At 36.5% G+C, this 27405-nt stretch overlaps 1 long non-coding RNA gene across 1 annotated transcript in view; it reads right to left on the bottom strand.

Moving 5' to 3' along the window:
* LOC144577396 (uncharacterized) overlaps positions 1-27405 on the bottom strand; it is a 112367-nt gene that overhangs the window by 62802 nt on the left and 22160 nt on the right. The window contains exon 2 of the long non-coding RNA XR_013521164.1: positions 5562-5722. This is a non-coding gene — a long non-coding RNA (uncharacterized LOC144577396). The remainder of the gene's footprint in view (positions 1-5561; positions 5723-27405) is intronic.

Genomic DNA, 27405 nt, shown 5'->3' with positions numbered 1-27405 from the left:
TGGCCTTCTGCTAATGTTTAAATCACTTTATTGTGACTTTCTCCTTTTCCTATTATGAATATATGTTTTAATTCAGGGCAAGCCCATCCTGTCTCATGGTGTAAATTGCCATGTGTTCATCAATGTAACAAATCATATTTCTATCTCTTCCTCCACTATGCCTCTTAATAACTTCAAAATGAACAATTATACCACAAACATGCTGTGTTTAATGTCTCATTTAAGAGTAACATAATGCTAGAAATCTGAGAATTATTATAAGCAATTCTCCTTTCTTAATCACTCAAATGTTACAGTTTATGTCTTACTGTCATTCTGAGAGCTTCTTCATTTCACACCATGTTTTTTGTGCCCACTTCTGTAATGCACAGCAGGCCTTCCTTATGCTTGCTTTACGTATCTAAAAGCCACCAAATAATTCAGGCTCCTTTCAGTTTCTTCTACTCTACAATTAATCTATTAAAGACTAATATTCTATTTTAAAATTTTATATCTGGTTATATTTTTCTCATAATAATAAAAAATAAAATAAAAGGTTAATGGGTCTCTAATATCCAGAGTACATATTTCAAGATCTTTACTATAGCATAGATTAGCTTCCATATTTACCCCCAAAGCTAACTCTCCAGCTGATATTGCTCCATCAGTCCTTTTCAATTTAACCTTTGGAAAGCTCAGAATACTTTAATGTCTTGGTCTTATATCTCCATATAGTTGATTATATTTTACTTGCATCCAATGTATATTTTATCTCTAAAAATATAACTTCGAAACGTCTCAGGTTATGTGTTATCTTTGCAAAGGGTTCCTTTTTATTCATACACAGAATTAATTATCTTCACTGTACTTGCATATCATTTTGTACATAGCCCAGCTAAAGTACTTATTACATTATATAGAGTGAGTCAATTGTGTTTTGTTTTTGTGGTACCACCATTTATGTATTATTCATATTCATAGTTCGTCACCTAGCATAATGCTTACCAAAAACACATTTATTAAATTTAAATGTTTAAATTTTTTTAAGTTTATGAGGGGTATTTTGACATGTAAGTATAATTATTATTTATATTATGATTTAAATGCATTCTAAACCACAAGGAAGCAAATGCTGTTTTTATTAAAGAAATTTATTGGCTGAGCACAATGGCTCACGCCTGTAATCCCATCACTTTGGTCTGCACGAGGTCAGGAGTTCAAGACCAGCCTGCCCAAGATGGTGAAACCTTGTCTCTACTAAAAGTACAAAAATTAGCCAGGCATGGTGGCAGGCGCCTCTAATCCCAGCTACTTGGGAGGCTGAGGCAGGAGAATCACTTGAACCTGGGCAGCAGAGGTTGCGGTGAGCCAAAATTGTACCCCTACACTCCTGCCTGGGCCAGAGAGCAAGACTCCGTCTCAGAAAAAAAAAAAAAGACATTCATTGTACATTTACTTAATAAAATTATAGCTACTATATGAATTATTTACTCCATCCCCACAAAATTTGTAAGTACATTTGAAAAAATATTTACTAAGTGATTTATTAAGCATTATATTATTTTGCTCTATGTTAACAATGTCACTATTGAGTGGAAAAAAATTGCCACAGAGTAAGAGAAGGCAGGCGAGAGTCTGAGACAGAAGTTATAGATTTAGGCTGAACATACCTCTAGGTAGCATTCTACACACAGGAAATATCTTAGTGGACTGCCTTTACTCTGAGGTAACTTGCTCTTTATTCAGTTTAGGACTCCTGGCCTTAGCCTTTCTGGCTAATGCAGCTTAACTAAGTTGAGAGGAAGTGCTCTCATTTTTATCAGCAAAACTGTCTCCTTCCTTTTTCCACATAACAAACTTAGGAAGACAAACCAATTTAAAGAGTCAAGAACATGAATTATTGAGGCATGTAGAAGAGAAGAAAAGGAAGAAGCATACCAATCCTTTGTTTCTAGTTTTTAAATATTTACAAAATTTTTTCTCAAGCTGGTACAACACTAAATATATAGCAGAGTAATCTGCCATTTAATATGCTAAGTAGCATTTAAATGTATTTCATTACAACTGAAAAATGCAATAGGCTTGAAGCAATTTTGTCATTACAAAAACGTAAGTTTAGATTCTTCTTAAATATCTTAAATTTACAGGACAGATTTCAAATGAATAGTACATTTTTAAAAAGCTAGTAATTATAAAAATGTGAACTTTAATTTATAATTGCTGAAAATGTTCTAGCTCTTTAATTTTTCTTATTCTGTGAAATCCATTTTAAATTATTTTATATTAACCTTTAAGTATACCATATTGAAAAATGTTTCAATTTCAAAATTATGTTAATGCAAGTCCAGTATTTAAGGAGTTCTTCATCTATTTCATATTATCTCATTACTATTTTCTTCTTCTATGGTAACGGAATGCATGCATCTTTAATATAATATTGGTGAGTTCCACATATATGGAACAAACGGCCGACTGAATGGAGGTGGATTCTCAAAGATTTTCTGTCTTCTAAGTGTGACCTTTAAAAGCAATTTACCTCTTTCAGTTTAGTCTTAATGCACTAATTATCATATTACTTTCACTTTATAACATTTTTCTTTTACATGCTTAAGAGTAATCATATTTTTTGTAGCAAGTTAAATGGCAGAGGGATAAAAAAAGAAAACCTTAACTTTACCAAACTTCTCTAAGTCTGCTTTATTAAAGTAATGAATATCAGTTTCATGTGCATCTATCTATCTATATCTATACTCATAAATTATATGTATATAAATATATTATCTAAGAGCTCTTATTTAATATATGATGAAAATACAGATATAGAAAGTTATTTAAAAAAAGTATGACTCAATAAATCATAAGTGAATACCCATACACCATTGCCTAATCAAGAAATAGAACATTCTCTTCCTCCATTTGTTCAAATTATTTTTATTATTACCATTATTATAACTGAAATGCAGTCTTGCTCTGTCACCCAGGCCAGAGTGCAGTGGTGCAGTCTCCACCAACTGCAACGTCTGCCTCCTGGGTTGAAGTGATTCTTCTGCCTCAGCCTCCCAAGTAGCTAGGATTACAAGGACCCTCCACTGCACACAACTAATTTTTAGTAGAGACAGGGTTTTACCATCTTTGCCAGGCTGGTCTCAAACTCCTGATCTCATGATCCACCCACCTCAGCCTCCCAAAGTGCTGGGATTACAGGCATGAGCCACTGTGCCCAGTCTGTTCAAAATTTTTTATAGAAAGAAGTGAGTTAAAGTGTTCAAACATACAGTAAGATGAAAGGAATAAATGCAACATTTGATAGCAGAGTAGGATGACTAAACATAAATATATTGCTTGGGTGATAGACACCCTGAGTATGCTGATTTTATCACTGTGCATTATATATATGTAACAAAATTTTCCATAAATTTACACAAATAAAAGGACAAAAAAAAACATCGCCACAGTAGCTGCCTCCTGCTCTAATCAATCACCATGTCTAGCCACATTCTAACTTATGACTATGCTGATTCCCAGGACTATTATTTTTGCTTTCCATAGTGGTATAGAAGTTAAGAAGAAATCACTTAAACAGATAGCAAGGGTATGAGAGCCCGCGATAAGGCTTTTCTTTTTAATGAAAAGCAGCCCCAAATCATTTTCTAATAATGATCAGCCTGTAAAGTTGAGCTGCAGACATAGACAATTAAGTTGGAAGCTTGCACCAGTGAATGCTGGCAAGAACTAGGAACTGGACGTGTTCAAGATGGCAGTTTCATCTTTCCTTCTCTTTGTCAGCCACAGGTACTATAAGAAGCAGACGATACGGCACTGATCAACTAGAAAGCCCATTTGCATAATAAGATTAGGGTGGGGCAACCAGCCTTCCCTGCACACTATGTAAACATTATACCTGATTGAACCAATATGTGAGCCCTATGTAAATCAGACACCTCAAACTGGAATATAAAATCCAGCACATTTGCCACTAGCCAGTCCCTTCTGCTTGGAGGGTCCTTTCTCTATAAAGAAAGCTGTTTCTCTTTCTCTTCTCCTGTGCCTATTAAACCTCTGCTCCTCAACTCCTTGTGCATGTCCGTGTCCTAAATTTTCCTGGCATGTGACAACAAATCCCAGGGTATATACCCCAACAACATGGCCGTTTCATATTAGGGATATCGTCCAGGATATCAAGGTAAAACATTCATCAAAACGATGAGTAGAGGAGCAGACTTCAACTCTGTCCCTTCATTCTGAGGCTCTCGGCCTCCATTTTAGAACCAAATCAACCCAAATATTGGGCCCTTTCCGTCATTTAAAAACTATTCGCATGGCTGCCAGCCTTACAAGACTTGGGAGACGGACTTGCTGGGAGAATATGGAGAATCCCCCAGTACCCACAAACTGCTGGGCATATTGGCCATGTTTGAACCAGCTTCCCTTTATGGAGGACTTAGCCATCATGTGGGGCTGGAAGAAGTCCTGGGGCAACCAAGGATTTCTGGCCAGGGCTACCCCTCAGTGTTATCCAAAGACTTCTGGACTGACTCCAGTCTCCGACCACCTCAATGGGATGTAGGCCACAGGATCTCCAACTTTTCCACTATAAATGTCCTCTTTTTCTGTCCATGACCATCCTATCTCTTATCCTCTCTGTGTATGCAATGTGTGGGAAGTTTTGCAGTTCCAGGAAGTAATCTTGTTTGGCAAAGATAAGGGAATACTGTGGTAACCAGGGATATAGTTCAATTCAAGGAAGGCATCTTATGGATTTTCTAGGAACAGAGGGTTTCCTCTCAGGTGAAAGTCTCTCTCTGCCTTTGGTTAAAAGGGGCCAATGTATAGCTTAGGCTGTGGCTTCGAGGGTTGAAAACCTCAAGCCTCTGCAGCTTCAATGTGGTGTTGATCCTGCAGGTGCACAGAAGTCAAGACCTGCCCATATAACTGGTGGCTACAGCTGAGCTTGCTAACATTTCAGTGCATGGATCTTGGCTCTGGTTACCTCCCTTGGTCTTATTTTCCTAAAAAGGAAACCTCTGGGTTATAAGCACCCTATTTACTCCCATTACCTGGCAGGATTCACAGGATAATTACTCAGAATTAAAATATTAATCCAGATTTTTACATCAACAATTTCTTTTGTTCCTTTTGAGCTGCAGCTAAAGATTATTATTACAGGAATAATCAGCAGTAAAGTGTAGGCAAGAAACTTAAAAGCAACTAATGAGTCTAAAAGCAACTAATTTAATGACAAATGTATAAGTTTTGAAATATAATTTGTCTCTCTCCATAATTGGCTTTTTGTTAAAAGCCAATCATGATAAGATGAGTTGTTTGCAAAATAGACTTTAGTCTTATACTTGGCCTGATTATTTGCATAAAGTGCAGAAAGAAAAATTATTTTTACATAGGCTTCTTGTATTGGCTTTGATGGAATTCTTTTCCACAATGAATCTCAGATAGGGCTTACTAAACCTCAGCCTCACCATGGGTTTATACCATCACATACCTGAGAGTTGGGTAAACACTTCTTTTCTTGAGGTCCCAAGATATTGGGTTTTGGTGCCTGAGAGAAAGTGACATTCTTTACTCACCACAGTTTAGAAGCACTGTAGGGGGACTGTGTAGACAAGGTATGAAGCCAGTTTTCCCAAGAGGCTTTTATTGGCTCTGCAAGTTGAGCTTGATTCCTTAAAGGGAAGCATACCCTTCCAGTCAAAGCCTTGGTAAAAAAATCAGTTTCTCCAACTCTGCCCTGTTGAAAAGAAAATGAATTCTTATTACATGGATGCAAACAACTATATTGCCACAAGTCGGAATACCCACAAATAGTTTCCAAATTTTGGAAAAGCCATGCAGAAGGAGAAACAAATATGCTCCAAATTTTGTTCAGTGGAACACAACTTACTCAATTATTAAAGATCGTAAATAGATCTAAATAAGTCTCCTTTACTCTGAAAAGCAAAACAAGGACCCGCAAAAGTCAAAAAACATTACTTCAGTTTTCTATTAGTTCCATCCACTCAGTTAACTCTTGTTTTGCTCAATATTTGTGAACATTTTAGATCTTCATGAGTCCTACACATTTTTCCTTTATTTCAGCATCAGAATCTCCAAAGTTATAAGAGACCTGCATTTGAGAGCACCTGTCAAAGTTCCATAGCTCTTTATAAACCATCTTTTGAAAAGGATCAAAGCAAGATGACAACTGCCTGTGAATAACAAAATGTTCAGGATAGTTACTGTCAAAAACATGACTGACAAATTTGGTTATCTCTGTGGTTTACACTACTTAACTAAATAACCTTAATTGTGACTGATAGCAGATACTCAGACATTACAATTTTAGAAATCCCATACAGTTTTGGAACATATATTAATATTATTCCCTAAAATATAAGCTGAAGAAGATTAAACATCATTTTTGCAATACCACGAACCTAAATATGTTGAATAATCCTGTTTAACTCTCTTCTGGATGCTCTAGGAACCCTCCGTAGCATCTAAAAGCTAGGAGTCAGGAAAGACAACCTTGAGGCAGAAATTTGAATTGTGGAAGACTGTTAAATGTTACAGGTTTAAAACACTTAATGTTACGAGATAAAATCCCAGCTTACCATAACTTATTTATTTTGCCAAAATGATGACTCAGAAATTTTAAAACAAGGCAAAAATCTTTAGCCATTAAGAGGAAAGGCTTAGCTTTCCAAACAATTTGTCATCTCCTGCCTTCTCTATTTCCCTTGGCAGCCTATATGCAAGGCAAATGGAAATCTTTCATTATCCTTTACTATTAGATGAAAATCTTGTACAAGAAAGCCAAATTTTACCTTCACATTAGTTAACTATTAATGTCAACCCCAATTTTCTAATGAAACCTTGTAGACAATTCTATCTAATATTAACCAGTTTGACAATGAGGTAAGATACTTAAAACCTTTTATAACCCTTTATAAATCTTGCTAAAGAGCAGATTACTGTCTTAAGGGAAACTTGTAGTTTTATTTCAATGCTCAATTTGTTGCAAAAGCATATTGCCTTTTCGAATTTAGTCAATGTTTGCACACAGAATTTCTTTTGCAAAATTAATTTTTGCAGTCCTTCTACAACTTGCTTAAACCTTTAGCTTTATTTTGTCTATTTAGAACAACTCTCTAACCATAGGCAAATTTCACGTTTCTGTGCCTTCTTATAATCATCTACTAAGATTATATGATTAATAACTATTTACTAAGATTAAGGCCTGTGTCCTTAGGCCTGAGCAAGTTGTAAAGAAGGCAAGTTGAACAGTTCTCAAAGGCAAATAAAAAAGCACTCCACAGCCTTAAAACATTGAGCAAACTTAGTATCTGACCTGCATAATTTAGATCACCTATTTACATTTTAATGACATTTGCATTTTACCAGTAATCTTTAAGACTTTTTAATTTGCAAAGATTAAAGTCACATGAACTAAAAGGCGTTACAGCTTTTTTTTCCTTCAAAAAATTTGATCTAAGTGCTTATTTTCCTGTACACTAATTGATTAGAGCATTCTTTTATTATAGACTTGGGAAATTAACTTTTCCCAGTTTCAAGGACACATCTGACGGAAGTGTCCTGCAGCATGGGGACATAACCATACATCTGTGAAGAGAGGAAGAGGAGGAAAAAGGAAAAAGAAGGCATTTCTTCAAAACTCAGGATGCATTTGAAACACATGCAGCCTGAAGATGAATGGCTACCCATGTAGAAAGAGAGGAGCAAGATGTCCCTGGTTCCCTTCTTCTCCTAGCAAATACTCAGGATACATGAAGGAGAGAAAGTGAGGTGTCCCTCTCTCTTTCTTCAGTCCTTATATCATTAATTCCTGGTGACCATGACAGAGTGCCACCTCTCTGTGAAAGCAGTTTTCAACTATGTTTACAGGAGGGTCTAGGGAGTGCAACTATCTGATCTCATGCACATATGCCCTATCTCCTCCGCTGTCAGTAACCTTTGAATTCTGAAACTTGGAATTTAGTTTGGGACAAAAATGTGTCTCAAGGAATTGCATGGACTCCTTCTCATAAGCTGAAAGTTAAAGTAAAGCTGTGAAATTGAGTACTTCTTCAACAAGGGAGGAAAAAGGGTGCCTTGTGAACTAAGGTCCCGGCCTAGTAAAATGCCTTATAAGAGAAAAAAAACAAAGCCTCTGGCATAAAAGTTAACTCCTGAACTGGTGAAAAGAAAAAAAGCTTAAATGCAGGTCTATGTTAACTGCTGACATGGTGGAGAAAAGGCATTAAAAAAAAAAACAGTTTAAATACAGAGCTGTGTTTACTGCTGACGGGATGGAGAAAGGAAAAATATGCCTAGAGAAAAAATCTCTTACTCTTATGCAAGTAAGTTTCTCCAACAGGGAGAGAAACTTTTAATTGCTATTTCTTCCCTGGGCTCAGACCAAGGCCCAATGTGGACCCCTCAGATGGAAGAGGGGAAGATTCTTTGGGTACATGGCAGGAAACAATGGTGCATTAGTCCATTCTCATGCGGCTAATAAAGACATGCCCAAGACTGGGAAATTTATAAAGGAAAGAAGTTTAACAGACCCACAGTTCTACATGACTGGCAAGGCCTCATTTTCATTGCAGAAGGCCAAGGAAGAGTAAAGGCAAGTCTTACATGGAGGCAGGCAAGAATACATGTGCTGGGGATTTCCCCTTTATAAAACCATCAGATCTTGCAAGATTTATTCACGGTCACAAGAACAGCACAGGAAAACTCTCCCCCAGGATTCGATTACCTCCCAGTGGGCCCCTCCCATAACACATGGCGATTATTACAATTCAAGATTAGATTTGTATGGGGACACAGAGCCAAACTATATTAGCTGGCCAGCAGGCAGTGGGGCCTGGACCCTCAAGGCTACTTTGGGGCTGAGCAGCAGATGTGGCTCAGTCCCATCCTGCATGGCTGCTGGACACCACTAGCACATGCAGTATTCATTTGACCAGGAAGAATATGTGTGCCATGTGGGTACAGTGGCTCACACCTGTAATCCCAGCACTTTGGGAGGCTGAGGTGGGCAGATCACCTGAGGTTGAGAGTTCAAGACCAGTTTGACCAACATGGAGAAACCCTGTCTCTACTAAAAATAAAAAAAATCAAGAAATTTCAATAGAGAATAACAAATTGGCACATGTAAAATTCGGATCATGTTACAGTCATATAGGCTGGAAAAGGAAAATATTTTACAGACAGAAACAAATATAACAAGACAAGAGAAGTACACATGATCAATGAAAAGACCCAAAGTACTTTCACTATACTCTCATTAGACTTCTTGAATATTCTGGGAGTAGAGGTTTCTAGCTTCATAACCATCTCTGCTTCTCATATTCTTCCTGGTCAAATGAATACTGAAAAATTATGGCCAATTAAATAACTAGGTCAGTCTGAGACTTCAATACACTTGGTCCATTTCTGCACTTTTTGAAAAATGCTATCTAATATCTTCAAGTTGATATGACTCAGATGACAATCTTTAATTGAGTTCAAAAACTTGTTATGGGTGGTGCAAATCGTCTATATCTGAAATATGTGCAGTTTGTTCAGTTTGCTATATAGAGGTTAAAATGTGACTATCAGATTACTTAAACTTACTGATTTTTAAGGTATTTTTAGAGTTGCATAAGTATATGAAAGTATAAAATGACATGTATAGGAAATTTGATGAATGCTCCATAATTTATAGAAGATGAGAAGATAGAAATAGACCCCTCAACTGGTAAAAGCAATATCTTTTTTTTTTACTTTCTAGTAGTTTTTATCATTAAATAAGATACACAGTAATTCAGACTTACTCAGTACTCATCCATGAAGGGATCACAGATTCCTTATGAAAGGAAGGTTCATAAGCTGTAATATTATTTCAGACAATAAAGGAGATAATAAAGCTAAGTAAGTTTGGTGCAATTTTATTTTAATTCAAGAAGCAAAATAATAGAATTAAAATAGCATGCCATGAATGGGTCTTACTTCGCAGAAAAAAAGCTTGATTTACTTACTATGTAACAAACAATGCAAATGAATCATTTACTTCTTATAGGAAATTGATGGATCTGAATTTTTTCATGAATTGCTCTTCTGCAAATATAATCCTTGAAGAGTTATTTGATGTCATCTTTTCTAACAAAACCTTTTATTCCATTTTACAACACATTGACAGCCCTCTCAAAATAGTTAGTAAATGATAGCAAAATACTCTAGAGAAGACATTCATTAAGAATAGAATTTAATTTACATGGAAAGATACCCATTAAACAATTTACACATTATCACATATCTTGAAGCACTCATTAGAGTCCATTCTCTTACCTTTAGTGTTTGTTCCACCTCATAGACACAATCTTTTTGAAAATTACCATTTTGAATACTTACTCATAATCTGCATTTTATTAAATGTTAATGAAATTGCCAAAGGAAATGAACCAAACCAAAGTGTTCACAGAAAATAAGACACATTTGAGGGTTTGTGAACACACTTCACTGAATTTTTAACAAATAAGATGAAACTGTGAAACTTTTCATGTCACAAAATTAAAAAGTATAGAGATGTGGAGCTCTCATTGCTGAAGACTTTATTATGCACTGACATTCTTGTTTAGAAATGATGTAATTATAGAGTGAATTAAACTTATCAAGAACTCATATCTTTTCAGTTTGCCAAGGGCAAGGGTTGGGGGAAAGTAAAAAAAAAAAAAAAAATATATATATATATATATATATATATATATATAAACCCTATCATGGCTGCACGCAATGGCTCATGCCTGTAATCCCAGAACATTGGGAGGCTGAGGCAGGTGGATCACCTGAGGTCAAGAGTTCGAGACCAGCCTGACCAACATGGAGAAACCCCATCTCTACTAAAAATACAAAATTAGCCAGGCATGGCGGCACATGCCTGGAATCCAGGCTACTCGGGAGACTGAGGCAGGAAAATCACTTAATCACTTAAACCCACAAAGCTGAGGTTGTGGTGAGCCGAGATCATGCCATTGCACTCCAGCCTGGGCAACAAGAGTGAAACTGCATCTCAAAAAAAAAAAAAAAGAAGAAGAAGAAATTAAACCCCATTTCTATTTTAAAAATACAAAAATTAGCCCAGCGTGGTGGCAGGTGCCTATAAGCCCAACTACTCAGGAGGCTGAGGCAGAGAAGTGTCACTTGAACCCAGGAATCAGAGGTTGCAGAGAGCCAAGATCATGCATTCCAGTCTGGGCAAGAGAGTGAGACTCTGTCTCAAAAAAAAAAAGAAAAAAAAAAAATATATATATATATGGGGGGAAGTTTTATATACATATATTTGTGTTATATGCAATTGTGATTACATATATATGCTTTTCTTATATTTTTTATTATTTTTGTGTGTGTTATATGTAATCGTGTGTCAAATTTGTTTAATAGCTTTAATAGATTTTGCATGGACCACTTGGCTTTTTCTACATACAAGATTATATTATGTGTAGATAGAGATAGTTTTAGTCTTTATTTACAGTATGAATGCCATTAAAAAAATTCGTGGGAGGCTGAGACAGGAGAATTGCTTGAACCTGGGAGGCAGACTTTGCAGTGAGCCAAGATCATGTCACTGTACTTTAGACTGGGCAACAGAGCAAGACTCCATCTCAAAAAAAAAAAAAAAAGAATACAACTTTGATGTATCTCAAAACTATGAAAAATACGATATTCTTACTAAATTAATGCATTTTGGATTGGATATGGGAAAGACATAAATTGTTATAAAAAAAAAAAACTGGCTGGACAAGGTGACTCATGCCTGTAATTCCAGCACTTTGGGAGCCCCAACAGGCAGATCACTAGGTCAAGAGATCAAGACTGGCCAAAATGGTGAAATCCTGTCTCTACTAAAAATACAAAAATTAGCTGGGCGTGGTGGCCCATGCCTGTAATCCCAGCATTCGGGAAGCTGAAGCAGGAGAATTATTCTAACAGTATACACACACACACACACACACACACACACACACACAGTAATTTTAGTACAGTATTTTTGTGAAAGAGTAATGTGAAATATATAAGTTCAGTTTACATGTTAAATAAAACATAATTTAAACTCATTTTGCCAGAGGACCACATTCTGTTTAGAATTAAGATGAGAAGATGTCTTTGTTTATTTATTTATTTATATGTATGTCATTACACTTATGAACAATACCACTAAATAGCATCCCTACCCTAACAATGGTAGCTAAATATAAATTTGGGATCTTTACAAATGAGTAATTTCAAGTCAATATTTTGTGGCTAGCAAGGTCTTGAGGCTGACCAGAAAACACTTTCTTCATTCATTAATTCAGCAATTATTTTTTGAGCTACTAATACGTGTCTAGCATTGGGATAGATTCTGGGAACAAAACGGATGCAAATCTGTGTTGGGCTTACATGATAGTAGATGGAAACAGTAAGCACAATGGGTAAATAATATAATGCATAGTAGGTAATAAAGTTCTGGAAAAAATTAGAGCATAAAATCAAAATTGGGGGTGTCAGGTTGGGTTTGGGAAGTTTGCAAATAAGGACTCCTTAACTAAAGGAGTCAGGATAAGCTTAATGAAGAATTTGGCATTTTAGAAAAGGTTTATAACAGCACAGGGAGAGTTCCATGAAGATAGCTATGGAAGTTTCAGGTAGAAAAACTAGTGTAAAATTTGGAAGAAACATGAATTAGATGTTTTTAAAGAAAAACAAGGGAAGAAGTATGGCTTGAGTAGAGTGACCAAGAGTAGCAGAAGACGAAGTTAGACATAGTGAAACAAGCCAGTTAGGTGGCAGGTGCAAAAATGCTGATGAAAGATTTTGCAAGTTTAAAGCAAGATAGTGAAATCATGAAAAATGGTTCAATTCAGACTTAAGTTTCATATGTCTATTACATATCTAAGTAAATTCATCAGTGATAAAGAATAGGGGAAAGGTACTTGATTTTAGATATAACTTTGGAGCTTAGGAATATTTAAATGCTTGAAACCATAACAGTGGATGAGGACACCTAGGTAATTTATATAGACAGAGAAGATCAAAAGCTGGAAAGAAGAAATTTGATAAGAGAGTGAGAGGAGTCCAGTGATAAAGAAGGAAAACAGATCACGTTTTAGCACCCCAGTGAGAAAAGTGTTTCCAGCGAGGAGTAATTGTATGTATCAAATATTGCTGACACATGTAGTATAATAATATCTGAGAATGATCTTATAAGTGCATGAACCATAGTTATCCATAACTTACTATTTTACTAAAAGTTGGAATATGTGCTATCCCTCTAGTATTAACTTACTTAAACATGATTTGCATTAGAACCATTTAATTTTAATTGAGGTATATTTTTAAGTAAATGTTCACTAATGTGATGAACACAATTGAAGTCTGGGATAGATATCTGTTTTTTTTTTGTCATCTGTTTTAATAACTTGGATATTTGTAAGACAGTAAGCCATGGAAAGTTTTGAGTTCTAAAAATTTTAGTTTATAAGAAAGCAAAATAAACTGATAAAGAAAATAAAATAATGTTGCTGCATTCACCTGTTAGGCACCGCATGATGAAGAACTATGCTGATGTCAAAAAGAAAAATCTCCTCTGTTCTCTAAAAGAGATTGTAAAATTAGTTTCTTCTGTTCATAAAGAAGAATAACTAATGAAAATTAGCAGTTATACAGTTTGACACAGCTCATAAAGAATTGCAGCAGAATACTTTGCTTTCTCTCTTTAAGCTTCTGCAAATTGAATTGACATTTGAGGAAATGAGGATCTAGCAAATAGATAACAGCTTTTCTTATCTCTCCAAGTTTTACTTAACAGAGGCAGAGACCAGTGAAATAATTTTTAACATGAGAATGCATTTTCACTCCCTAGCAAATTTACAATTTTGATTAGTAATCTATGTATCATATTTGTTTTTGTTTTTGGACAACAATTCAGTGAAAACTTTTATAATGTTTTCACTTTGTGAATTGATAAGGACAAAGGGTTTAAAAATGACTAAGGACTAGTGAGAGAAGAACAATAATACATTTAAGTTTACATATTTTAACCTGACAAAGAAAATGGTGCCAACAATCAGGTGTTAACTGTGTGACTGTTAAAAATAAATGTTAAAATTTAAGTGTATAAATATATTTAAATAAATTATCATAGGTCAATACTATTTGCAAATAAAACTATACTAACTTATTTCTGTTCAATTTGCTTTAATAGGGAAAAAGCATTTTCAAGGAGAGCTCTTTACTACTTTATAATGTTGTTTGTTTTTGATAAAATTTGAGTACCCCCCCCCGACCTTTTTTTTTGAGACAGAGTCTTGCTCTGTCACTTAGGCTGGAGTGCAGTGACATGATCTCAACTCTCTGCAACTTCCTGCTTCAGCCTCCTGAGTAGTTGGGATTACAGGCGCACCACGCATGGCTAATTTTTGTATTTTTAGTAGAGTTGATGTTTTACCATGTTAGTCAGGCTGGTCTTGAAACCCTGACCTCGTGATCCATCCACCTTGGCTTCCCAAAGTGCTGAGATTACAGGCATAAGCCACTGTACCCAGCTGAGTAAACCCAAATTTTTACATATTAAATATGCTATTATAATTGTAGTGGAGTGTTTGAGAATCCAGATAAAATCCATATATATCTACCATTTTGTAAGAGTATGAATTATATTAATACAGTTTCCTTTGGTGTTTTTATGCATGAATGTATCTTTCATCACTTCTTCCTTATTTCTTGCTTTATTTTTCTTCCGTCCTTCTTTTTATATTTTATTGCATTATAAGAAACACAAAAATGTACAAGTCAAAAGTTAAAAATGATAGCCTTCATCTAAACACAGTCTTGGATTAAGCATCTAGATAACGAAACAGGATACTTTCAGCATCTAAAAGTGTCCTGTATTCCTTCAATTCAAAATAACAACCCCCAGAAGAGTAAACACTATTCTGACCTCTAACATCATGGACTAATGTGTTTTGTTTTCAACTCTAAATGGAAGATAAGCATTTTCTGTACTCTTGCTCACACTGTTATATGGGATATTCATCCATATTGTTGCTGTTTTAGTTTATGCACATCCAGCTCTAACTAGTGTTCCATTGTGTGAGTATATCATAATGTTTTGATCCAGTCAAAACCATTTGGCTGGTCCACAGTGTGTGACTATTATGAAAAGCACTATTAAAAATACCTGTATATGTTTTTTAGTAAACATACATAAATGTAACTGTTGGCTATATACTTAGAGGTATAGTTGCTTGGTAATAAGATATGCATATATTCAGCTTTAATTGGGACTGTCAACTATCTACTAACTCATACACTTACTAACACTGTAAGAGTTACAGTAATCCCTCATCTTCCCTAACAGTTGGTATTGTCCGTCTTTTTAATAGTCACTGCTCTGGCAGATGAGTAATCGTATGACATTGGGGGTTGAGTTTGCAACAAATTAAAATTTAATAATTTTTATTATCCGTTTGGTGATCTCTTTTGTCAAGTGCTTAAATAAGTCCTTTGCCAGTTTTTCTATAGGGTTATCTGTCTATTTCCTGTTAATTTGTTAAAGTTCTTGATCTACTCTGAATATGAGACATTGGTTGGATATGCTGGATACTTTCATGCAAAAAACATTAAAGGAAACTGTATTACTATAATTCATACTAATACAAAATTGGTAGATATATATGGATTTTATCTAGATTCCAAAACACTCCACTATCCAACCAATGTCTTATATTCATAATATATCAAATTTGTAATATTGATCTTTCTGTTATATTACCACTCTTTTCATGGTTACTGTTGATGAAGATAAATTATTGATATCAATAACACCCGATTTATTAAAAATATCTCATGATCTAGACATTTTAATATTCTATTTATCAAACATTTGCCTACTGCAAGTTCTGAAGATATTCTCTCAGGTTTTCTTCAAAAAAAACTTACTTTTCACTTTCATATTTAGAGCTGCAATTCGGAAAATTTATAATTGGGTATGACATGTAGTAAGGGAGATGAGGTTATCTGAATTAATATTTATTGTCCTATATGGTTGATCAAATACCTTTTAATTAGAAAGACAAAATCTAAGACTATTGAGAGAAGTTGCACTATTTCTGTACTACTTTTCATTATAAAAGGTAAGATGAGGGTGTAGCCGTGAAGATATTCCATTTACATGTAATACAGGTTGGGGGTAGGATTGAAGAGGAAGGCAAAAGTGAGTTACAAAGCAGTGAATTAATAACACCTAACCAAAGAAAGCTAAAGAACGGGTAAAACACACACACACACAAAATCATCACTTAAACATTCAAATTTGCAATATATGGAAAATAACTTTTCCGCATATTCCAAAATACTTAAAGTATCATAGAGGCAAGAGATGGTCCAAACGAATAAAACTTGGCAGGTTTGGTAAGGAAGTATTTAAACAGGCCATTATCACTTAGTTAAGGGCTATATGTCAAACCTTGTCAGGAATTTTCTGAGAACACCTCACTTTATGCTCAGGCACTAGTATAATTCACATAACTAATCATAAACCAATCTCTATAAAGGGAATAAGAGTACCAATATTAGTTTAAATTAATTACCTGGATCGGCATGGATATTAGGAATATTACAAGATGAAATAGTTTGCCTACATGTAGTTAATTTTTATTTTTATTAAACGTATATCTGTATGCCCTGAGCCAATACTAGTTCTGTTTCTATGACTCTTTCTTTTCTCTAAAGAATGTGTATGCACTTCTAGGACAGTTTACTTATTTTACACTATCTATTATATTAACGTTGTTATCATAAACCCTATACAGATTTACATTTTTTGGTACTCTTCATCAATTTTCCAAGAAAAGTTATCTATAGTTATTTATGTATAAATTTCTCAATATGATTTTATCAATTTTTATTTTATATATCTCACAAGTAGAATAGTGTATGGTTTAATAACTATCATACATTCTTGATAAATTTTCTTCTTGCCAAAATATATATATGTATTTTATTCTTTTTAAAGCACTTTATCTTGAGTTATACTTTGTCTTTTTTCTTTTTGTAAGCACTCATCTCATATGTGATTTTTACCTTTTTTCACTCTCCCAGTTTCACTTGATTTCAGGATGCCTCTCATAATGTCATACAGGTGAATTCTGTGCTTTAACTCTTTTAATAAATGTCATTGCATTTTAGTACCCTTTATATTCTTATATATTCTTATTATATTTCTAACACTTTTATTTTTCTAGCACTATAGTTAAATAATGTTTCAATGACTCATCTACCTCCATGTATATTAACTTTTATCTTAAAATGTTCACCTCTATTTTAGCTTACTGTCCTAAAAATTGCAATGTAAACTTACAGCATGCTACATGCTCTTCAGCAATGTCTGTTTTTCTGCTAATATAATAATCTAATCATTAAATTTTAAATTTCAAATAATATCTTTTAAGTCTTCTTATGGATACAGTAACTTATCTTTCTGAGGACATTAATTATACCTATGCTAACATTACAGCCAAGAAGTTTTCATATAATCTAATGTGCTTTTAAGTAATTTTATTTATTGAATGTATGAGTGTCTTTCGTGCTATTATCTTTTCTCAGTTATTTGATAATTCTTCTTGGTGGTGGCAATTTGTAATTAGAATGCTATATGCCTTTTTATCTCTGCAAAACTTGATAGGAGGGACAGAAAGAGCAAGGAAAATTTATATTAGTTTGTCTATGGTAGGATTGAAGAAAGTGTGGGGCATTTTATTGTATATAAAAATTCTGTTTCTTCTGGGATCACAAGTGATCTCAAACACCATGCTGACTTTTTAACCTCACCATCCAGTTATACTGCCCCTACACAAAAATGCCTTGATTGCTGTTTGATACCCAGTGGAGGAGGAAACAGCAGACTTCCTGGCTACCACTGTTGTGCTGGGGCAATCAATTGCCTTATCCACTGATTTGTACAACCTCCTGTTCAAAGTAGCTCCTGCCTCATTTTTTACTTTCCTCTCCTATGTATGTTTCCAACCATTACTTTCTTTTTCTATGTTATTATTTTATTTTTTTCAGCTATCCGTCATGAATTCTAGTAGAGAAAACTTTCTTATTTTTCAATGCATTATTTATTTTTAAAAATTACTTTCTTTAGTTTTATTGACTTGAGAAAGATAGAATAGGCTACAGTGTTTTCAGTCCATTATATTAATTAAAACTTCTAATATATGTAGATAATCAAATTTTGCAATATTTACTTTTACTTGTATCTACTTTTTTCTACCTGTCTTCTCTTTGGCTGTTATTGTAAATGAGAATCAATAAGTAGCGTTGTTTATTCTCTGCTGAACCAAATAATGTGATCAGGCCCATAGAGATTAAAATATAATCCCAGGTTCATGATAATGGTCAAAGAAGATATTGCAAGTTTTAAGGTCTAGAGGTTTCACTTTTTTCTTTTTTTAGAAAGCAAGACACTTCAGAACTTAGTGGCTTGAAACAACAGCCATTTATTATGTCTCACAAATCTACCAGTTGGCTGAGTGGTTTTGCTGATCTTGTCTGGGCTTGTTTTATGTGTCTAAATCAACTTCCTGGTCAGCTGGAGGCTGCTTGCTCTAGGTTTACTCAGACTGAACGATTCAGCCCTGCTTAATGTGGTCTTCCCTCTTCCAGCTGACTAGTCCTGATGTGTTCTGGAAGCAGAAGTAAGTTGCAAAGAAAGAGAGTAGAAGCACGTAAGTCTCCTGAGACCTAGGCTCAGAACTGGCACACAGTCACTTTCCTTCCTTTGGTGAAAGCAAGTAACAAGATCAGCTCAAATTTAAGGGGAAAGAAAATAGACTACTGGGAAAAGTTACAAAGTACCTCCCCGCCAACTTTTATTTTGACAATTTTCAAAAATACAGCAAAGGTGAATGTCTCAAACTACTACTTACATACTACATTATCCATATATCAATTCATTTTTCCATCACTCTATCCATCCATCAGTTTATCTTATTTTTGACACACTACAAAATAACCTGAAAATATAGTGGGTTCTCTTTTCTGTAACTTCATTTAGCACTCAAAACAGTATCACTATTTAATGTTACACTTTGACTATAAACTTCCCTTTCCCCTTACAAGTCTTTTATAGATTTAATATTATCTTGGCTATTTCTGTGTAAACTAGTTAAATGTTACTCTAAAGTTCTTTTCCCTACATCACCTTAGTTACTCTAGTGGACAGTAATTGTTACTTTATGTGGTCCTCTGTTATGGTGTTGAAATGGATTTAATGAAAAGACTACAAGATATAATACTGGTGGCTACATAATTTTCCTCCACTTTTTCTTAAGTCTCTGCACTCAATGAAGCAGCTGACAGTCAGGTGGGCGTGAGTGGTGAGATAGGTTAACTCTTACACTTCCCTTTAGCTTGTGTCATCAAGAAATGATCTCCAAATGCAAAAATATAAAGCACTTTATTCTTGGGTAACAATGTGCACAATGGAAGGCTTGATCTTTCTTAGATAAATTTCTCAGATTCAGAAGGAACACATCTTGATTTAATAGCAATCTCTATAGAAGGACCTGAGAATGGGATGAGGAGAGCTGCTGGCCTTTGTACTATGATTTAATCACTCTGATTACTCTCCATCCTCCCAGCCCCACTCTTCTTCCAGTCTCTTTCTGATTAGTTACCATAGTACTCCCTCAGACTCTATACGTCCCAAATACAGTTCCAGACTTAGAGGATCTCTGAGATTCTGTCAAGAGGAAACCCTGTACACACTCCCTACTCATCTATCACTGTTTCCTGGTCTGGGCACTCTCACTGTGCAGCTTCTTCTGCTCTGATTTAGCCAACAATATAATCCCATAGGTTTTCTGAATTCCATCACTGCATCTGGTCCTTGTGTCAGTCCTCTTTTATTCCATGTGCTATTACGGATATTTTTAAATATCTTTACTGTTGATACAGTGAAATTTGTGGGGAAAGAGGACAGAAACATATGCCAACCTCCTCTCTTGAAATAGACATATATTATTAATTAAAATGCATCAAAATACATGTTCTTATTGTTATATCTTAGTTGGATAAACATGAAAAGACCAAAATTCTGTTCACTAATCACAATTACCTTCAAAATATTATTGCAACATTTCTCCTTGATTCAAAAAAGCTAAAGATGCTAAAATGGAACAGTTTGGACCATACTATTTTAAATAATTTTGTTATCCAACCAATATTCTCAATATTTCCCCTTAAATCCTTTCACTATTTTATTATTCACAGTGTTTATTTCAAAATCTTGCCTGTCTCCCTCAATTATCCATACAAATTCCTACCTGTTCCTTTACAGAGAAAATAAAAGTTATCAGAAAGACTTTTAACTTCTTGTCTCTTTTGATATGAACATGCATGCCCCTGTTTTAGCTTTACTTCTTTCCTTCCTGTCTTGAACATTCTCCTAATAAAGGTAAACCATCTATTTAAAAATCTGTTCCTATCACCTCCTATTATTTCTGGGACCTTGGACTGTTCGCTCTTTTTGCTCTGTTTTCTCTCTCATGCTTCAATTTGTGACCATTTCAATTTCAATACAGCTGATCTGGCAAAAGTTAAAAATAATCTCTTTGTTGAAACATACAATGAATACTGTTTAGTGACCATCATTTTTAAATTCTTTGCATCATTTGAACTGCTAGTCACGTCCATGTTGTTGACACTCTCTCCTCCATTAAATTGTAGGACCTGACTCTGTTCTGCTTCTCTTTCTATTCTGTTTCTCCCTATCCATCTCTGTTCTAGGCTACTCTTCTAGTCTTAGTAAAAGTTAATGTCATATTAGGCCTCCTTCTTGACTTCTCTTGTAATGCAATGTATGTGTTCCCTTGCAATATTCTCTGGGTGGTATTATACATCACTTGACTTTAGTTATTGTACAAATTATTCCAGATCCATATATTATTTTCAAGTTCTAATCTGGTTACCAACATTTATATATACTTTCTCTTAGACATATCTGCCTGATTTACCACTAAGCACCTCAAACTGAGAATATTGAAAACTGGATGCATTATATTTATTAATTATCAAATATGTTTTGCTGTTATCTTTGCACCTGGCCCCACAATGGATGCACTTGCCCATGTGGAGACACACTTTACTGTATCCACTTTCTCACTTCTTGAGTCTAATCTGTCACCAATACATGACCTCCTGACTTTATCTTTTTTTTTTTTTAATTTTTTATTGGATTATAGGTTTTGGGGTACATGAGCAGAGCATGCAAGACAGTTGCGTAGGTACACACATGGCAGGGTGCTTTGCTTTGCTTCTCCCCTTCACCCACATTTGGCATTTCTCCCCAGGCTATCCCTCCCCACCACCCCCTCCCACTGGCACTCCCCTTTTCCCCCCAATAGACCCCAGTGTTTAGTACTCCCCTTTCTGTGTCCATGTGTTCTCATTTTTCATCACCCACCTATGAGTGAGAATATGCGGTGTTTCATTTTCTGTTCTTGTGTCAGTTTGCTGAGGATGATGTTTTCCAGATTCATCCATGTCCCTACAAACGACACGAACTCATCATTTCTGATTGCTGCATAATATTCCATGGTGTATATGTGCCACATTTTTCCAATCCAGTCTATTATCAATGGGCATTTGGGTTGATTCCAGGTCTTTGCTATTGTAAACAGTGCTGCAATGAACATTCGTGTACATGTGTCCTTATAGTAGAACGATTTATAGTCTTTTGGATATATACCCAGTAATGGGATTGCTGGGTCAAATGGGATTTCTATTTCTAAGGCCTTGAGGAATCGCCACACTGTCTTCCACAATGGTTGAACTAATTTACACTCCCACCAACAGTGTAAAAGTGCTCCTTTTTCTCCACATCCTCTCCAGCATCTGTTGTCTCCAGATTTTTTAATGATCACCATTCTAACTGGCGTGAGATGGTACCTCAATGTGGTTTTGATTTGCATCTCTCTGATGACCAGTGACGATGAGCATTTTTTCATATGATTGTTGGCCTCATATATGTCTTCTTTCGTAAAGTATCTGTTCATATACTTTGCCCACTTTTGAATGGGCTTGTTTGTTTTTTTCCTGTAAATCTGTTTGAGTTCTTTGTAAATTCTGGATATCAGCCCTTTGTCAGATGGGTAGACTGCGAAAATTTTTTCCCATTCTGTTGGTTGCCGATCTGCTCTAGTGACTGTTTCTTTTGCCGTGCAGAAGCTGTGAAGTTTCATTAGGTCCCATTTGTCTATTTTGGCTTTTGTTGCCAATGCTTTTGGTGTTTTGTTCATGAAGTCCTTGCCTACTCCTATGTCCTGGATAGTTTTGCCTAGATTTCCTTCTAGGGTTTTTATGGTGCCAGGTCTTATGTTTAAGTCTTTAATCCATCTGGAGTTAATTTTAGTGTAAGGTGTCAGGAAGGGGTCCAGTTTCTGCTTTCTGCACATGGCTAGCCAGTTTTCCCAACACCATTTGTTAAACAGGGAATCCTTTCCCCATTGCTTGTTTTTGTCAGGTTTATCAAAGATTGTATAGTTGTATGTATGTTGTGTTGCCTCCGGTGCCTCTGTTTTGTTCCATTGGTCTATATCTCTGTTTTGGTACCAGTACCATGCTGTTTTGATTACTGTAGCCTTGTAGTATAGTTTGAAATCCGGTAGTGTGATGCCCCCCGCTGTGTTCTTTTTGCTTAGAATTGACTTGGCTATGCGGGCTCTCTTTTGGCTCCATATGAAGTTCATCGTGGTTTTTTCCAGTTCTGTGAAGAAAGTCAATGGTAGCTTGATGGGGATAGTGTTGATTCTGTAAATTACTTTGGGCAGTATAGCCATTTTCATGATATTAATTCTTCCTAACCATGAACATGGAATGTTTCTCCATCTGCTTGTGTCCTCTCTGATTTCGTTGAGCAGTGGTTTGTAGTTCTCCTTGAAGAGGTCTCTTACGTTCCTTGTGAGTTGTATTCCAAGGTATTTTATTTTTTTTGTAGCAATTGCGAATGGCAGTTCGCTCTTGATTTGGCTTTCTTTAAGTCTGTTATTGGTGTAGACGAATGCTTGTGATTTTTGCACATTGATTTTATATCCTGAGACTTTGCTGAAGTTGCTTATCAGTTTCAGGAGTTTTTGGGCTGAGGCGATGGGGTCTTCTAGGTATACTATCATGTCGTCTGCAAATAGAGACAATTTGGCTTCCACCTTTCCTATTTGAATACCCTTTATTTCTTTTTCTTGCCTGATTGCTCTGGCTAGAACTTCCAGTACTATATTGAATAGGAGTGGTGAGAGAGGGCATCCTTGTCTAGTGCCAGATTTTAAAGGGAATGCTTCCAGTTTTTGCCCATTCAGTATGATATTGGCTGTTGGTTTGTCATAAATAGCTTTTATTACTTTGAGATACATTCCGTCGATACCGAGTTTATTGAGAGTTTTTAGCATAAAGGGCTGTTGAATTTTGTCAAATGCCTTCTCTGCGTCAATTGAGATAATCATGTGGTTTTTGTTTTTGGTTCTGTTTATGTGGTGAATTACGTTGATAGACTTGCGTATGTTGAACCAGCCTTGCATCCCTGGGATGAATCCTACTTGATCATGATGAATAAGTTTTTTGATTTGCTGTTGCAATCTGCTTGCCAATATTTTATTGAAGATTTTTGCATCTATGTTCATCATGGATATTGGCCTGAAGTTTTCTTTTCTCGTTGGGTCTCTGCCGGGTTTTGGTATCAGGATGATGTTGGTCTCATAAAATGATTTGGGAAGGGTTCCCTCTTTTTGGATTGTTGGAAATAGTTTTAGAAGGAATGGTACCAGCTCCTCCTTGTGTGTCTGGTAGAATTCGGCTGTGAACCCGTCTGGACCTGGGCTTTTTTTGTGTGGTAGGCTCTTAATTGCTGCCTCAACTTCAGACCTTGTTATTGGTCTATTCATAGTTTCAGCTTCCTCCTGGTTTAGGCTTGGGAGGACACAGGAGTCCAGGAATTTATCCATTTCCTCCAGGTTTACTAGTTTATGCGCATAGAGTTGTTTGTAATATTCTCTGATGATGGTTTGAATTTCTGTGGAATCTGTGGTGATTTCCCCTTTATCAATTTTTATTGCATCTATTTGGTTGTTCTCTCTTTTATTTTTAATCAATCTGGCTAGTGGTCTGTCTATTTTGTTGATCTTTTCAAAAAACCAGCTCTTGGATTTATTGATTTTTTGAAGGGTTTTTCGTGTCTCAATCTCCTTCAGCTCAGCTCTGATCTTAGTTATTTCTTGTCTTCTGCTGGGGTTTGAGTTTTTTTGATCTTGCTCCTCTAGCTCTTTCAATTTTGACGATAGGGTGTCAATTTTGGATCTCTCCATTCTCCTCATATGGGCACTTATTGCTATATACTTTCCTCTAGAGACTGCTTTAAATGTGTCCCAGAGGTTCTGGCACATGGTGTCTTCGTTCTCATTGGTTTCGAAGAACTTCTTTATTTCTGCCTTCATTTCGTTGTTTACCCAGTCAACATTCAAGAGCCAGTTGTTCAGTTTCCATGAAGCTGTGCGGTTCTGGGTCGGTTTCTGAATTCTGAGTTCGAACTTGATTGCACTATGGTCTGAGAGGCTGTTTGTTATGATTTCAGTTGTTTTGCATTTGTTGAGCAGTGCTTTACTTCCAATTATGTGGTCTATTTTTGAGTAGGTGTGATGTGGTGCTGAGAAGAATGTGTATTCTGTGGATTTGGGGTGGAGAGTTCTGTAAATGTCTATCAGGTTTGCTTGCTCCAGGTCTGAGTTCAAGCCCTGGATATCCTTGTTGATTTTCTGTCTGGTAGATCTGTCTAGTATTGACAGTGGAGTGTTAAAGTCTCCCACTATTATTGTGTGGGAGTCTAAGTCCTTTTGTAAGTCATTAAGAACTTGCCTTATGTATCTGGGTGCTCCTGCATTGGGTCCATATATGTTTAGGATCGTTAGCTCTTCTTGTTGTATCGATCCTTTTACCATTATGTAATGGCCTTCTTTGTCTCTTTTGATCTTTGTTGCTTTAAAGTCTATTTTATCGGAGATGAGAATTGCAACTCCTGCTTTTTTTTGCTTTCCATTTGCTTGGTAAATCTTCCTCCATCCCTTTATTTTGAGCCTTTGTGTATCCTTGCATGTGAGATGGGTTTCCTGGATACAGCACACTGATGGGTTTTGGATTTTTATCCAATTTGCCAGTCTGTGTCTTTTGATTGGTGCATTTAGTCCATTTACATTTAGGGTTAATATTGTTATGTGTGAATTTGATACTGCCATTTTGATGCTAAGTGGCTGTTTTGCCTGTTGGTTGTTGTAGATTCTTCATTATGTTGAAGCTCTTTAGCATTCAGCGTGATTTTGGAATGGCTGGTACTGGTTGATCCTTTCTATGTGTAGTGCCTCTTTTAGGAGCTCTTGTAAAGCAGGCCTGGTGGTGACAAAATCTCTGAGTACTTGCTTGTTTGCAAAGGATTTTATTTTTCCTTCACTTCTGAAGCTCAGTTTGGCTGGATATGAAATTCTGGGTTGAAAGTTCTTTTCTTTAAGAATGTTGAATATTGGCCCCCACTCTCTTCTGGCTTGTAGTGTTTCTGCTGAGAGATCTGCTGTGAGTCTGATGGGCTTCCCTTTGTGGGTGACCCGACCTTTCTCTCTGGCTGCCCTTAGTATTCTCTCCTTTATTTCAACCCTGTTGAATCTGACGATTATGTGCCTTGGGGTTGCTCTTCTTGCGGAATATCTTTGTGGTGTTCTTTGTATATCCTGCAATTGAGTGTTGGCCTGTCTTGCTAGGTGGGGGAAATTTTCCTGGATGATGTCCTGAAGAGTATTTTCCAGCTTGGTTTCATTCTCTTCATCCCCTTCTGGTACACCTATCAAACGTAGGTTAGGTCTTTTCACATAGTCCCACATTTCTTGGAGACTTTGTTCATTCCTTTTTGCGCTTTTTCTCTGATCTTGGTTTCTCATTTTATTTCATTGAGTTGGTCTTCGACTTCAGATATTCTTTCTTCTGCTTTGTCAATTCGGCTATTGAAACTTGTGTTTGCTTCGCGAAGTTCTTGTATTGTGTTTTTCAGCTCCTTTAATTCATTCATATTCCTCTCTAAGTTATCCATTCTTGTTTTCATTTCCTCGAATCTTTTTTCAAATCTTTCTTCAAGGTTCTTAGTTTCTTTGCATTGATTTAATACATGATCTTTTAGCTCACAAAAGTTTCTCATTATCCATCTTCTGAATTCTAATTCCGTCATTTCATCACAGTCATTCTCCGTCCAGCTTTGTTCCCTTGCTGGTGAGGAGTTTTGGTCCTTTCTAGGAGGTGAGATGTTCTGGTTTCGGGTGTTTTCCTCCTTTTTGCGCTGGTTTCTTCCCATCTTTGTGGATTTGTCCACTGGTCGTCTGCGTAGTTGCTGACTTTTCGATTGGGTCTCTGAGTGGACACCCAGAGTGTTGATGATGAAGTATTTCTTTTGCTTGGTTTTCCTTCTACCAGTCTAGCCCCTTCGCTGTACGACTGCTGAGGTCCGCTCCAGACCCTGCTTGTCTGGGGTGCACCTCTAGCATCTGTGGCACAGCGTGGGATGCTACCCGTTTCTTTTTCTGCTATCTTTGTCCCAGGATGATGCCTGCCTAATGTCAGTCTTTTGGATATAGAGGGGTCAGGGAGCTGCTTGAGGAGACAGTTTGTACTTTATAGGGGCTTAATTGCTGAGCTGTGTGCTCTGTTGTTCATTCAGGGCTGTTAAGCTGCTATGTTTGATTCTGCTGCAACAGAGCTCATTAAAAAAAAACCTTTTTTTCTCAAATGCTCTGTGTTGGGGGGTTCGGGCTTATTTTTCAAAGTCCGATGAGGTGTCCTGCCCAGCTAGAAGGCAGACTAGCCACTGTTTGGCTGCCGAGGCTCCGCGCTGCTGATGAGTGATTCGCCCTGTTCTTGCAGTCTCTGCTGTGGTCTCCGCCACGCCCTGCGGCGGAGTCTCTTCGTTGTAGCGTGTTGCCTCAGCAACAGCAGGCTGCGTCAGCAGTGGGCGTGTATCTCAGTAGGGAAGGGTTGCCTCGGCAACGGCTGGCTGCGTCATATCTCAGTTGGGGTGTGTTGCCTCGGTAGTGGTGGACGCCCCTCCCCAACAGAGCATCTCGGACCGTCTGCTCGGGATAGTTTGAAATCGCGGTTTTGTTCGTCCCACTGGGTATCCCAAACAATCTGTTCCTGCAATCCCTTGGGCTGGCCTATGGTCCAAGTCTCGTTCAGTCTCAAGTCCAGCCCTCTCAAATCTCAGGTTGCCGGTTCAACAGGGTACCCGGACAGGCGCGCCCTGTGTGGATTGCTGGGTAGGGCCGGCCACCGCCGCCCCGGCTGCCGGCTTCACCAGGCAGACCTACTGCCTAGCGTCCCGTG

Source organism: Callithrix jacchus, chromosome 8 (genome assembly GCF_049354715.1).
Source record: "Callithrix jacchus isolate 240 chromosome 8, calJac240_pri, whole genome shotgun sequence".
In the NCBI taxonomy this organism is placed as follows: domain Eukaryota; kingdom Metazoa; phylum Chordata; class Mammalia; order Primates; family Cebidae; genus Callithrix; species Callithrix jacchus.
This window is presented reverse-complemented; position numbering and strand designations above follow the sequence as displayed.